This window comes from Lynx rufus, unplaced genomic scaffold (genome assembly GCF_022079265.1).
Source record: "Lynx rufus isolate CCGP_SWC_20201006 ecotype Redwood Valley unplaced genomic scaffold, mLynRuf1.p SCAF_3, whole genome shotgun sequence".
NCBI classification, from domain to species: Eukaryota; Metazoa; Chordata; class Mammalia; order Carnivora; family Felidae; genus Lynx; species Lynx rufus.
Genome location: NW_025814845.1, coordinates 87372665 through 87386536, shown reverse-complemented (window position 1 = coordinate 87386536; position 13872 = coordinate 87372665). Strand labels below are relative to the sequence as shown.

Below are 13872 nucleotides of genomic sequence, written 5' to 3'. Positions count from 1 at the left end.
TTGTAAAACAAATTCTCCAACATCAGGAGATGGACAAAATGCAGCCATATTAAAAAAAAAAAAAAGAAAGAAAGAAACCTTAAGTAACCTGATGCATTGAAAGCGACTTTCCCTAGAAGCATCTGGTTTTAAGTCTAATGGACTTGAGAGCTGTTGTCTGGCAAAGAACAGCCATAATCGTCTCAGGGGATTAAACAATTTAAGAGAATATTCCTTTTGTCATAGTCATCTCAGGCTCTACCTGGCAGTAAAACATGGAGATTTTCCAAACGACAAAAGCCACTGTGGTTAAGGCACATTTCATTGTGATGTAAGTTGGAATGTAAAATATCAGCTGAAAAAGAGAAGTTTTTATTTAAAAAATTAGTTATTAGAAAACCTTAGCTAGAAAAGGACCTTTGTCCCTTCAGATATTCCCACACCTCACGTGCAATCTATGGTGCCACTGAACTATCCCCCCAAGTCCTATGGATAAGACTGTATCCCAGTGGTTTGTCAACCTTTTTCAACCCATCAGGCAAAGTATGCTGTTTTTAAGGCTAGTTGTTTAAGCATCTTTCTTCAGTTGACATAGTGTTAATCTTCAAATTGTTAACTATGGCAACGTATTTTCCTTTTAATACTTGTGAGGTATTGTCAAAGCCACCAAAGAAAGCAGAAATAGATAAATTCACGTGCAATTCACAGGCAAGGAAGCAGAGCAAGAGAGGATGTGTATAACTTATCCCTACGCACCCTTGGACAAGCATCATTTCCTCCAAGAAGGCTTTCTTGATTCTTCCAGACTGGATTGTGGCCCCGTTCACCAACTCCACATTACTCTATTCTTTTTCTCCATCGTAACAGTGGTAATTTTAATTATGCAGTAAATTATTAGTAAAGATTTACTTGTCTCTTTTCTGTAAACTCTATGAGGGAAGGGACCATATCTGCCAGGTTTTCTGCTGTCCCTGGCACACAGTCAATGACTATTTGTTCACAGCCTAACTCGCTCTTTGTAAAACAGTCCAGCTATGATCCTGAAGACTCCCATGCAAGCTACTTGCAAATCAGATAATTATGGAAGTCATTGAAGTAATCCTATGAAGGGTGGGGCGGGGTGACGACAGGAAAGCATTTTAATATTATAAAACCGACAAATTTGATGCCTTGAATATTTTCAGAAGCAGAATCCGTGGATGTACATATAGCAGATACGAGTGAGAGAGGGAAGGAGAAAAGGAGGGGCAGGAACGACCCACCAATTCAGATGGGTGCTTTAAGAGTAAAATTGTGTTATGAGAACTCAAATAGGGTTTTCTAATTATAGACCCTTAAATTTAAAATATCTTGAAAGGTCACTCTGTACTTCCCTCTGCCTAATACAGGCTGCATTCAAAACATCCCAGAAATAGGAGTCAAATTTTTTTAAGGCTAGAGAGGTTGAACAACAGATTAAAAAGCCCTGTGTCTTGCAATCTCTGCTTTCTACAGTTTTTCTGTTAGGTCTTCCGTGAAGAAATGATTGCCAATCTAGTCCTTTCCTTCATGACACAAAGGTGTTATTGTTACAGCTGAACTCCTAAACTCCTTCGAGTAAAAGTCCTAAGAAATGACAAGACGGTCACAACAGTGAAACTTTAAGAAATGCTTTCATATCTTCTGCAACAACAACAAAAAATAACCCCTTTATACTTTAATATTGAAAGGGAGAAAGTGCCGGGGCGCCTGGGTGGCTCAGTTGGTTAAGCAGCCAACTTTGGCTCAGGTCATGATCTCGCAGTTTGTGAATTCGAGCCCCACACTGGGCTCTGCGCTGACAGCTGGGAGCCTACAGCCTGCTTCAGATTGTGTCTCCCTCTCTCTCTGCCCCTCCCCTCCCCTACTTATGCTTATGCTCATGCTCATGCTCTGTCTCTCTCTCTCTCTCTCTCTCAGAAATAAATATTTAAAAAACATTTTAAAGAAAGTAAGAAAGGGGCGCCTGGGTGGCGCAGTCGGTTAAGCGTCCGACTTCAGCCGGGTCACGATCTCGCGGTCCGTGAGTTCGAGCCCCGCGTCGGGCTCTGGGCTGATGGCTCGGAGCCTGGAGCCTGTTTCCGATTCTGTGTCTCCCTCTCTCTGTCCCTCCCCCGTTCATGCTCTGTCTCTCTCTGTCCCAAATAAATAAATAAATAAAAACGTTGAAAAAAAAAAAAAGAAAGTAAGAAAGTGTCTAACCTTATTGGTGAGCAAAGCAACCCAAATCAAAAAGTGAGATACCACGTTTTTACATATTGAATTGGCTAAAAAACAAAACCCAAATCATCAAACTCCTCTCCAGGACCACTGTAAAATACATTTCTTATATTTTACAAACACCCTAAGAATGTGAGCCAAGATTTAGCTCTGAGCTTCTAAGAACATTAACAACAGTAAAAAGCTGATAATAACTAAGTGTCCAACAATAGGGGATTGCTTAAACTGTGGTGGATGGACACAGTGGAATTCTGAAATATACTTCCTTACTGTGTTTAATGGGGAGGGACAAGAGGTTCAGGAGAATTCATGAGGACACAACAATAATATGTATATGACCCTATCTATCCTATAAAGTGGCATGTGTAAACATAAATGCAACAGGTGATAGATTTATGTGTGATTTAAAATTTCCTTCTTATCCAGGTTTAAGTTTTTCTAAAATAAAACATGAGTTATTATTATAATTACAAAGTTAAAAAGAAAAGATGAGGCTAAATCTCCCAACACAAACTTCCAAATATCAGTTACCATATTAACAGTCTCTTTAAAAAAAAACAACAACCATTTATCATAAGCACAAAGTCTGTTTAATATCATTATGTACTAAGGATAAAAATAATAAACCCGAGTTTTCATTTTGGTCACTGTGCGTGGGGTAAGCAAATAAAAATACTCTGTCCTGGAAACTTAAAAGTTTTCTTTATAGCAAGATGCCATTTGTGGTAATGTACCACTGGGTAGCAAAGAGGCCAGCCTCTCTGGTTAAATATGGCATAATTATATAGTTCATAAAATTAAAGCAACATGTACATATGTGCTATGATTACTCCTGCTCAAATAAAATCTTGTCTTCTGAAATAAAAATGAAGCTAGAAGTAAAAATGAAATGAGACACGGATAAGCATGAACTAAGATGGAAGCAAATGTGGGAGGAGGCTGTTATTAGAGAGTTCACCTCTGGTCACGGAGAGAGGACTTTGAAGGCAGAGTAACTCCTCAGGATACACGTAAGCATTACAGCTGAAACCACTGGGATCCTACAGTATACTGTACATACCTGAGGAGGGTAACAGATGGAGCGGAGGAGCTACCCCTGAGTCACTCTCCAGTGCTAAACCATGCGGACCCTTTGTCTCCTGCTCAGGAAGTCCCCAGATTCCAGTCCATTCCAGTCTTTTAGATCTGCGACCATTTCCCTCCTGTTTTTATTTTTCTCTCTCACACTTTTGTTGTCCTTGGTCTTAAGATTTCTAAGGATTGTTTCCTCTAGCTTCTTCACTAGTTATTAGCAGTTTGCTTCTCTTGTGAGAAACTTGTTTGGGGGCACCTGGGTGGCTCAGTCGGTTGAACGTCCGACTTCCGCTCAGCTCATGATCTTGTGGTTTGTGGGGGTTTGAGCCCCGTGTCCGGCTCTGTGCTGACGGCTCAGAGCCTGGAGTCTGCTTCGGATTCTATGTCTCCCTCTCTCTCTTTCTGCCCTTCCCCCACTCATGCTCTGTCTCTGTCTCTCTCTCTCAAAAATAAATAAACATTAAAAAAAATTAAAAACTTGCTTTAAAAAATAATCTAGTTTACCCTTGTGCTTCATCACCCATCTTACAGTCTCACCCAACAGGCTTCCAACATTCCTTCAAAGCAATCCCAGGGCAAATTACATTTTGGTATATTTACATAATCCTTATTTCACAGAGCAACATCTTTCAAGGTCTTCTTTTAAGTATTAGATGAAGGATGATGTTCAGAGAACAAAATGAGGGTCAAGAAAGTCAACTCTCGGGGCTCCAAAGAGTTATTTGGTGTCCAAATAGAAGACCAATTAAAGTACCAGGAATAGGGGTGCCTGGGTGGCTCAGTCGGTTAAGTGTCTGACTCTCGGTATTGGTTCAGGTCATGATCTCAGAGCTTTGGGAGTTTGACCCTTGCATTGGGCTCTGTGTTGGCAGCTTGGGGCCTGCTTGGGGTTCTCTCTCTCTCTCTGCCCCTCCCCCTACTCATGCTGTCTCTGTCTCTCAAAACAACAAACAAACAACAAAAAAACTTAAAACAAAAAGAAAGTATCAGGAATAAATGGAAAAGAGGAAGAAGAAAGAAGGAAGTGAAATGAGGGAGGCACACTAATAGAACTTTATGTAACTGAATCTTGAGCAAGACAAAGGAAGATGAAGCAAAGCACCCAGAGGCCTGGCATGATGAACACATTTTGGGGGTAAGGGCTAGAGCTGAGCATCTAGATGTAAACTAGAAGTGCTGAGGGTAGAATCTGAGGCACCACCCAGACTCTAATGGGCTGCCACAAAATGGGATGGTGATGCTGACCAAATAAATAAATCTGCCACGTGCTTTTACCTTCAGCTTCTAAATCATGCATGGTCAGAGGTTACACCTCAGGTACAAAAAGCAAGAGCTGAAGGAGTAAACATTAGGAATGTCATTATTCACGACCATGCTTCTCTCTCTTGCTTTCAGAGTACTATCTACGGGCTTGGACACCTTGGATGTCACTTTGATCTTAGAATATGCCACCTTCAAGAGAAGGATGAGGTTCAGCACATGGAAAAAGAACTCCGGATTCACCCTGCCCCTGTCTCCCTAGAGTGTCTAATGCTTGCTGCAGGGAAAAGCAAAGAATAATTCTTACTTCATCCTTGAAGAAAGGTTTACAGATAGTACATAATCCTAGTTTTTCCATCACATTTCTAAACAAACAAAATGTATGAAAGAAATGCACACCTGTGTCCTCTCTCCAGTCAGGGTATACACAGTCACTTTTCATGGTACTTTACCTAAACCATAATAGCGTATCAGTGGTGAGCTACTCCTGTCAGCAGTAAGAAATACGATGGACGAAAACAAGAAGCAAAGGGGTTTCCTGGGGGAAGCAGAATAGACAAAGAATATTTCATTACAATGAAGAGACCTGGCTTTCATCTGGATTCTGATATTGCTAATTGTGATCTTTAAAACGTCACTTGAATAGGTCCAACAGGCAGAAAATCAGTAAGGACATAGTTGAACCCAACAATAAAAACTAATCAACTGGATCGATTGACATATATAGAGGACGTCATCCAATAACAGAATACACATTCTTCTCAAGCTCACATGAACATTCACCAAAATAGACCACATTCTAGGCTATAAAATACACCTTCATAAATTTAAAAGACATAAACAGTGTCTCTATTCTCAGACCACAATGGAATTCAACTAGAAATCAATAACAGAGAGCTGGAAAATCCCCAAATAGTTGGAGATTAAACAACACATTTCTAATTAAAACATGGGTCAATGAAGAAATCAAGAGAAATTTTAAAATATTTTGAACTAAATCAAAATAAAATCATAACTTATCAAAATTTGTGGGATGCATTAAAACCAGTACTTAGAGGGAAATCTATAGAAGTGAATGCATAGATTAGAAGATATAAAATCAATAAGCTAGGCTTATACCTTAAGAACTAGCAAAAAAAGGGAGCAAATTCAATCCTAAGTAAAAGAAAAGAAATAATAAAAATTAGAGCATAAATCAGTGCACTTGAAAAGAAATTAATAAGAAAAATCAATGGAACCAAAAGCTAGTTCTTTGAAAAGATCACTAAATGTAATAAGGCCTCTAGGTAGGCTAAGAACAAAAGGGGCAACATAAATTACTAATATCGGAAATAAAAGAAAGGACATCACTACAGATTTTAAAGGGATGATAAAGCAATACTATGAACAATTCTACACCCTCAAATTTGATAACCTAGGTGAACTGGACCAATTCCTTGTGAGATACAATCTGAGAAAACTCACACAAGAAACAGACCACCTGAATACGAAGCCTATGGGGGGGAATAAGAAGCCTATTAAGGGAACTGAATCAATTAATAACATTCCAAAATACAAAACACCTGGCCCAGACAGCATCATGGGTAAACTCTTCCAAATATTTAAGGAAGAAATTCTACCAATTCTCTGCAATGTCTTTTGGAAGACGGAAGCGGAGGGAGTACTTCCTAACTCACTGTATGAGGCCAACATTACCATAATACCAAAACCAGACAAAAACATTAAAAAAGAAAACTACATACCACCAATGTCACTCATGAACACAGATGAAAAAATGCTCAACAAAATATTAGCAAATTTAACCCAACAATGTATAAAAACAATTATATATCATGACTACAGATTTATACCAGGCATGCAAAGCTAATTAAATATTCAAAAATCAATAATGCAATCTATCACATCAAGAGGCTAACAAAGAAAAATCACATCATGTCAATAGACGCAGAAAAAGCATGTGACAAAATCCAGCACCCCATTCATGATAAAAACGCTCAGTTAGCTAAGAGCAGAGGGAAACTTCATCAGCTTGATAAAGAATATCTACCAAAAACCTAACATCATACTCAACACTGAGGAGCTCTTTACCAACATACTAAAATCCTAGCTAATGCAGGAGGAAAATGACATAAAAAGTAGACTGGGAAGGAAAAAAAATTAAACTATCTTTGTTCACAGGCCACATGATCTTCTATGCAGAAGATCCAAAAGAACTTACAAAACCCCTGAACTAATAAAAGATTATAGCAAGGTTGTAGTTTACAAGGTTAACATATGAAAGTCAATCACTTTCCCGTACATCCACAATGACCAAGTAGAATTTTAATTTTATAACACAGTACTATTTACATTAGCACTCTCCAAAAAAGAAATACTTAGGAATCAATTTAAGAAAATATGTACAAGAGCTACATGAGAACAACTACAAAACTCCGAAGACATCAAAGAAGTAAGTGGAGATATTCCATGTTCAAGCATAACAAGACTCAATTATTGTCAAGATATTAGTTCTTCCCAACCTGAACTACAGATTCAATGCAACCCCAGTTAAAATCCCAAAAAGCTATTTTGTGGATATCAACAAAGTTGATACAGAAAGGCATAACACCCAGAATAGCCAGCTCAATGTTGAAGAAGGCTACAGTCAGAAGACTGACACTATCTGACTTCGAGACTTACTATAAAGCTATAGTAATCCAGACACTGTAGTTTTAGTAAAAGAACAGAAAAACAAGTCAATCGAACAGAATAGAGAGTCCAGAAATAGACCCATCTAAATAAAGTCAACTGATCCTTGACAGAGGAGCAAAGATAATACCTTGGAGCAAAGACAGTCTTTTCAACAAATGGTACTAGAATAACTGCTGGTCATCCACGTGCAAACAAAACAAAAGTCTATATATAGATCCTAGCCATTCATAAAAATTAACTAAAGATGAATCATAGGCTTAAATGTAAGATACAAAACTATAAAATAATAATCCTAAATAGATAACACAGGATAAAAATAATTGACTTTGGGTATAGAGATTTTTAGATACAACCACAAAAGCACAATTCATGAAAGAAATAATTGATAAACTGACTTCACTAAAATTAAAAACTTGTGCTCTGTGAAAGGCAATGTCAAGAGAAGACAAGCCTCTCAATGGGAGAAAATATTCACAAAAGGGACTGTGATAATAAAATGTTATCTAAAATACACAAAGAGGGGCACCTGGGTGGCTCAGTCGGTTGAGCATCCGACTCTTGAGTTTGGCTTAGGTCATGATCTCACAGTTCAGGAGATCAAGCCCCACATCGGGCTCTGTACTAGCAGTATGGAGTCTGCTTGGGATTCTCTCTCTCTCTCTCTCTCTCTCTCTCGCTCTCGCTCTCGCTCTCAATCTCTCTCCTCCCCCCCCCCCGTTTCTCTTCTGCCCCTCCCCTACACTCTTTCCCTCTTAAAATAAATAAATAACTTAAACATTTTTTTAAATAAATAAAATACACAAAGAATCTTAAAACTCAACAATAAGAAAACAACCCAATTCATAAATATGTAAAAGACCTGAACAGATCTCACCAAGGAAGATATACAGATGGCAAATAAACATCTAAAAAGATGTTTCATATCGTATTTCACAGAGAAATGCAAATTAAAACAGTGAGATACCACTACGCACCTATTAGAATGGCCAAAATCTGTAACACCGACAAAATTAAATGCCGGTGAAGATAACAGAGTAACAGAAACTCTCATTCACTGGTGGCAGAAATGCAAGATGGTACAGCCACTCTGTAAGACAGTCTGGTGGTTTTACACAAAACTATACATACTTCAATCATATGATCCAGCAATCACACCACTTGGTATTTACCCAAGGAGTTTAAAAACTTATGTCCACACAAAAACCTGCACGCATCAAATATTTATGGGAAGTAATTGCCAAAATTTGAAAGCAACAAAGATGTCTTTCAATAGATGAATGAAAAACTGTGATATACCATAGAATGGAATGTTACTCAGTGATGAAAAGAAACGAGTTATTTCAAGCCATGAAAAGACATGGAGGAACATTCAATGTAAATTGCGAAGAAGCCAATCTGAAAAGGCTATCTACTGTATAATTCCAACTATGTGAGACTCTGGAAAAAGCAAAACTCTAGGGGCAGTAGAAAGATCAGTGAGTGCCAGGAGTTAGGGCGGGGGAATGAAAAGGAGAAGCACTAGGAATTTTTAGGGCAGTATAACTACTTTATATGATACTGTAATGGTGGATACATGTCATTACACATTTTTCAAAACCCATAGAATGGGTTTATTCTATGCAAAGAGTGAACCCTAATGTAAACTATGGACTTCAGTTCATAATAATGTATCAATACTGGCTCAACAATTATAACAAATGTATGACACTGAGGCAAGATGTTAATGATAGGGAAAACTGGGGAAGTGGGGACACGGTACATGGAAATTCTGTACTTTCTGTTCAGTCTTTTTGTAAACCAAAAAAGAAAGGCTATTCATTTTTTAAAAGTTCTTCTCAGATTTACCTATAAACTCATTCATATTTGACAGCGGTAATTTTTTCAAAAAAAAATTACTCCAAATACTGTGATTTAAGCTGTAAAGCAACATTCCAACATTAATGGCAGAACAGCCCCAATTATGTCCTTCAAGAACAATGACAATTTGCTCAAATACAACCACTGATCTAAATTTGCCTTATAATTCAAAAGCACTTAAGCCTTCTAAATGTAGAAGGCATTCTAAACACTACTTAATGTTGACGAAATCTGTGGTCAGGGCAGCATTCCATTTTGTGGTATAACATGTTTAGATGTATAACTCCATCACAGCCCCCACAGGTTTTCATATTCTACATACGTATTCATTCCAACAAACACGAAGGCTATGCTTTGTATACCAAATGGTAGGGCACATCTCATCCCTGCGGAAATTAAAGGCCCCATTCAGTGTGCAGCCTAAACCCATATAGGGAGGGGCTCAGAACAAATCCATAACGTGCCATTTGCAAAACTGTACCCGGATGAAACCACACCTAAGACTTGTTTTGCTTCAAAAATGACACCTAAGACATCCCTTAAGAACATGCTTATAGCCGAACACTCACTTTAACGGAGCCCTCTAAGTGAAGAGTTTTCTCAAGCTGTTTGCCTCAAGGAACCTTGCTACCAAGAACCTTGCGATCAGTTAAAACGCAGCTGAAATTTGCAACAGAAATAATGGCCAGGTCCAAAAGATATTTTTCTGCCATTTGCAAAATCCCATGTAAGTTGTACACTGTGATTTTAAATGAAAATATCTCAATTTTGGGGTGCCTGGGTGGCTCAGTCAGTTGAGCGTCCAACTTCAGCTCAGGTCATGATCTCACGGTTCGTAAGTTCAAGCTCCACGTCGGACTCTGTGCTGACAGCTCAGAGCCTGGACCCTGCTTCAGATTCTGTGTTTGTGTCTCCCTCTCTCTCTGCCCCTCTCCTGCTTGCACTCTGACTCTATCAAAAATTAAAATAAGAAAAACATTTTTAAAAATCTCAATTTTAATCAGCCTTCTTAAGACTTCTATGAATTACATCTTCAGTTCACAAGTGCACATGAATGCCTTTTGTAAAGAAGCACTTTACTAAAGATGATTTTAATCTTTAGTCCTAATCCAAAGGGTGTGGGATCTGGGAACCTCTTCCCACCCTTGGGATGGAGGCTGATGCTAAGGAGTCTGGGCCTCAGAGTTCCATTTCCAATGTCCTGTTGCTGGCACACCCTCAGCTTATTACACTTCTCATTGACAACCGCATCCAGGGCAATTCACAGCTGACACCACATTACTTCCACTACTTCCGTTTCCAGACACAATATTTAGAAACTATTAGTAACACTTGTGGTTTATAAACAAATACTTAATAATAAAGCTGGCTCATCAGACAGCTGTATTTGTTAAATTCTGGCTAGGTTTAAAGAGTCAATCCAAAATCTTTGTAAAATATAATCAAATCTCATTTAAAGGAACAAAAATGTTTTTGAGGACAAATGATTCAAAAAAGAATTCTGTCAATATTTCTTTTTTTTTTTTTAAGTTTCAAAGGATTCTTAGAATTCAAAAGTAGGTAACTAACTACTTATATAAAAAAGGGAGTATGTATCCAACCCTGATTGTTTCACAAACAGCATTTTAGAAGCACAGTACAAGGACATCATTTAAAACAAACAAACAAACAAACAAACAAATTCAGCTTCATTTTCTTAATGATGGCTGAGTAGGGCAGGGGCTCCATGGCTTGTGTAAATGGGGCAAAAAGAACAGAAATGAAGTTTAGGGACTGATACCATACATTACCTTTACTTTTTGTGTTTCCCACTTAACCATTTGGAAGGAACTTTTATAAATGACATCCTTCTGGCTGTAGTTTCATACTTTTCCTCCTTCTTGTTCACCTACTAGAGGCAATGGACTTGTCGAGAAGGTAAACAAAACAACCAAAAAGAAAGATTAGAAGGGGGGAGAAGTAGACTACACCACTGAACAGAGAATCTTGAGAAAAACAATTAAAATCTGTATGTCACTGATGGTCGATGTTGGATGAAGATACAGTAAGAGGAAGTAACACTGCAAAATTTATAAGTCTGTGACACACACTAAGCCTACGTCCAAAATTCACAGAGGTACAATAGGAAATTACAAGACCGGTCATTAAGACAGGTACACCTTTCTCCAGTTTCCATGACTGTTGGCCAGATAACTAGCTTAATCTAAATTTCTCTCTCACGTACGTGAACACATAGATACAGATACAGAGAAAGAGCCAGACCAGAGGTTGTATCACCTAATTTCAGATATATTCCTTGCATTTCTCTCAACCTTATATTACATGAATTATCCCTGATAAACCCACATCCTTTAGACATGTATAATCTCAACCTGAATGACCAAAGAATCTTGGTGATAAAGAAGAGTTATATCACCCCCTTAATTTCCTTCTCTAAAAAAGGTTACTAGTACTCTCTACCTTTACTTCGCTTTTCTCCTAAATTCCTATAGAGTTTCTTTTAGACAAACGTGCTGTCTCTGAAACACAGAAGCAATCACGAATCAGATTTTCCTTTTTATCCCTCTACGCAGCACCCGTTTCATGATCTTCATCATGTTTTATGAAAGTACTGGAAGGAACTGCCAAATTAATCTTCCTAAGTAGGATTGCAACTTTGTGCACATCCAAATCTTCAGGCTGCAAAACAAAACCTGAACTCCCGACAATCACCATCTTCCCGAATCTGGTCCTCACCAGGAATGCCCTGAAAATGGCACCAAATTGGATTAGAGGGACTGATTAATCCCAGCCTTCCTAGACCATTTAAGGATTTTTCATACTGTATTTCAAATGCTTTTATTTCTCCCTTCCCAACCTCGTGGAAGATTTAAAAAAAAAGTGTCTAGGTAGGTGGCATCATTACTATTGTCCTATTAGAGATGGTGTCTGCCTCAAGAAATGCTAAAATGACCCCCACAGACAATAAGTAATAAAGTATGCATTCTCAATGGTGAAAACTGGTGCTCTAAGGGTGGAAGAAATGGTTTGTAATCCTCCAAAAGGCATTAAAATTTCACAGGGGGAAGGGAGTAGTTAGGAAAAAACTGTCTAAAAAAGGCAATAATGAAAAAAAAAAAAAAGGCTGAGAAACACAGATAGAGGAACCCAGAGGGCACCTTATATGCGAATTGGCTAAATGATCATGAACAAATTACTTAACCTGAGTTCCACATTCATATACAGCTGACATCATGGGTTTTTGCTCACACTGGCCAGCATCTTCTCATCCTTCACTTCTCACTTTTAATGTTCTTTCCTCAAGGGGTCCTTTCTTGACCACTGTCTAAAGAAGGTCTCCCCTCTTCTTCTCTCTGAGCACTACTGACCCACTTTCACAATTTGTGATTATATACTTGTTTCCTTGTTTTTTTTTTTTTAATTTTTAACGTTTATTTATTTTTGAGACAGAGAGAGACAGAGCATGAGTGGGGGAGGGTCAGAGAGACAGAGGGAGACACAGAATCTGAAACAGGCTCCAGGCTCTGAGCTGTCAGCACAGAGCCCGGATGCGGGGCTCGAACTCAGCCACAAGATCACCTGAGCCAAAGTCAGACGCTTAACCGACTGAGCCACCCAGGTGCCCCTTGTTTCCTAGTTTTAATTGGATGGCTCCCACAGTAGGTGGTAGGCTCCATGCGGGGAGCGACCACGTCTGTCTGTTCACAACAGCACACACCCAGCCAGGCACAAAAGGGTGCTCCCTGGTTCTTGCCAAGCTCTTCCCCTTCAACCGACTTGTATTCCCCTGACATACTGAAGGGTGCACCAGCGCTCTTCTCTAGAGATTAACCCCAAGAGATAGTCTTCAATACTGGCAATTCACTAACTCTTACTTTCTTTTAAAACCACTTCAAGGGGTGCCTGGGTGGCTCAGTCGGTTGGGCATCCGACTTCAGCTCAGGTCATGCATGACCTCACGGCCCATGAGTTTAAGCCCCAGGCTGGGCTCTGTGCTGACAGCTCAGAGACTGGAGCCTGCTTCACATTCTGTCTCTGTCTCTGCCCCTCCGCTGCTCATGCTCTCTCTCTCTCTCTCAAATATAAAATAAGACATTAAAAAAAACCAAAAACAACTTCCAGGTCTCCTTGGCCCCAGAGCATAACCTGCCAGAAATGTTCCCAAGGATCTTTGATCAATTATAAAAATTTTAGTATGGGGGCACCTGGGTGGCTCAATCAGTTAAGCGTTTGACTCTTGATTTCCACTCAGGTCATGATCTCACGGTTCATGAGATTGAGCCCCACATTGGGTTCTGCACTGATAGCTTGGAGTCTGCTTAGGATTCTCTCTCTCTTCCCCTCCCCTGCTTGAGCTCTCTCTCAAAATAAATAAACAAACATTTAAAAAATTTTAGTATGGGGGCCCCTGGGTGGTTCAGTTAAGTGTCCATCTTCAGCTCAGGTCATGATTTCATGGCTCGTGGGTTCAAGACCCATGTCAGGCTCTGTGCTGACAGCTTAGACCCTGGAACCTGCTTCAGATTCTGTGTCTCCCTCTGTCTCTGCCCCTCCTCCATTCACACTCTGTCTCTCTTTGTCTTTCAAAAATGAATAAATGTTAGAAAATCTTTTTTTTTTTAAATCTTAGTATGACTTTCAGAGTTTTTACATTAATAAACTTGATATTAAGAGGGATGAGTTAGGGAAGGAATGTGCATATTTTTTAAATTCAATTTTGAATATCAAAATGGTACTTTTTACTCTTCAAGGTGTCCAAGATTTTAAAAGCCC

The 13872-nt window shown here is 39.0% G+C and overlaps 1 protein-coding gene across 3 annotated transcripts in view; it reads right to left on the bottom strand.

Moving 5' to 3' along the window:
- Positions 1-13872, bottom strand: part of SGMS2 (sphingomyelin synthase 2) — an 87202-nt gene that overhangs the window by 55846 nt on the left and 17484 nt on the right. Inside the window, exon 1 of one of the 3 annotated variants that reach the window (XM_047092105.1) lies at positions 3278-3561. The exons of the other annotated variants lie outside the window; for them this stretch is intronic. The gene's annotated coding sequence lies outside the window, so the exon portion shown is untranslated. Of the gene's footprint in view, positions 1-3277; positions 3562-13872 lie in introns of those variants that run through there. 3 annotated transcript variants of the gene reach the window in all.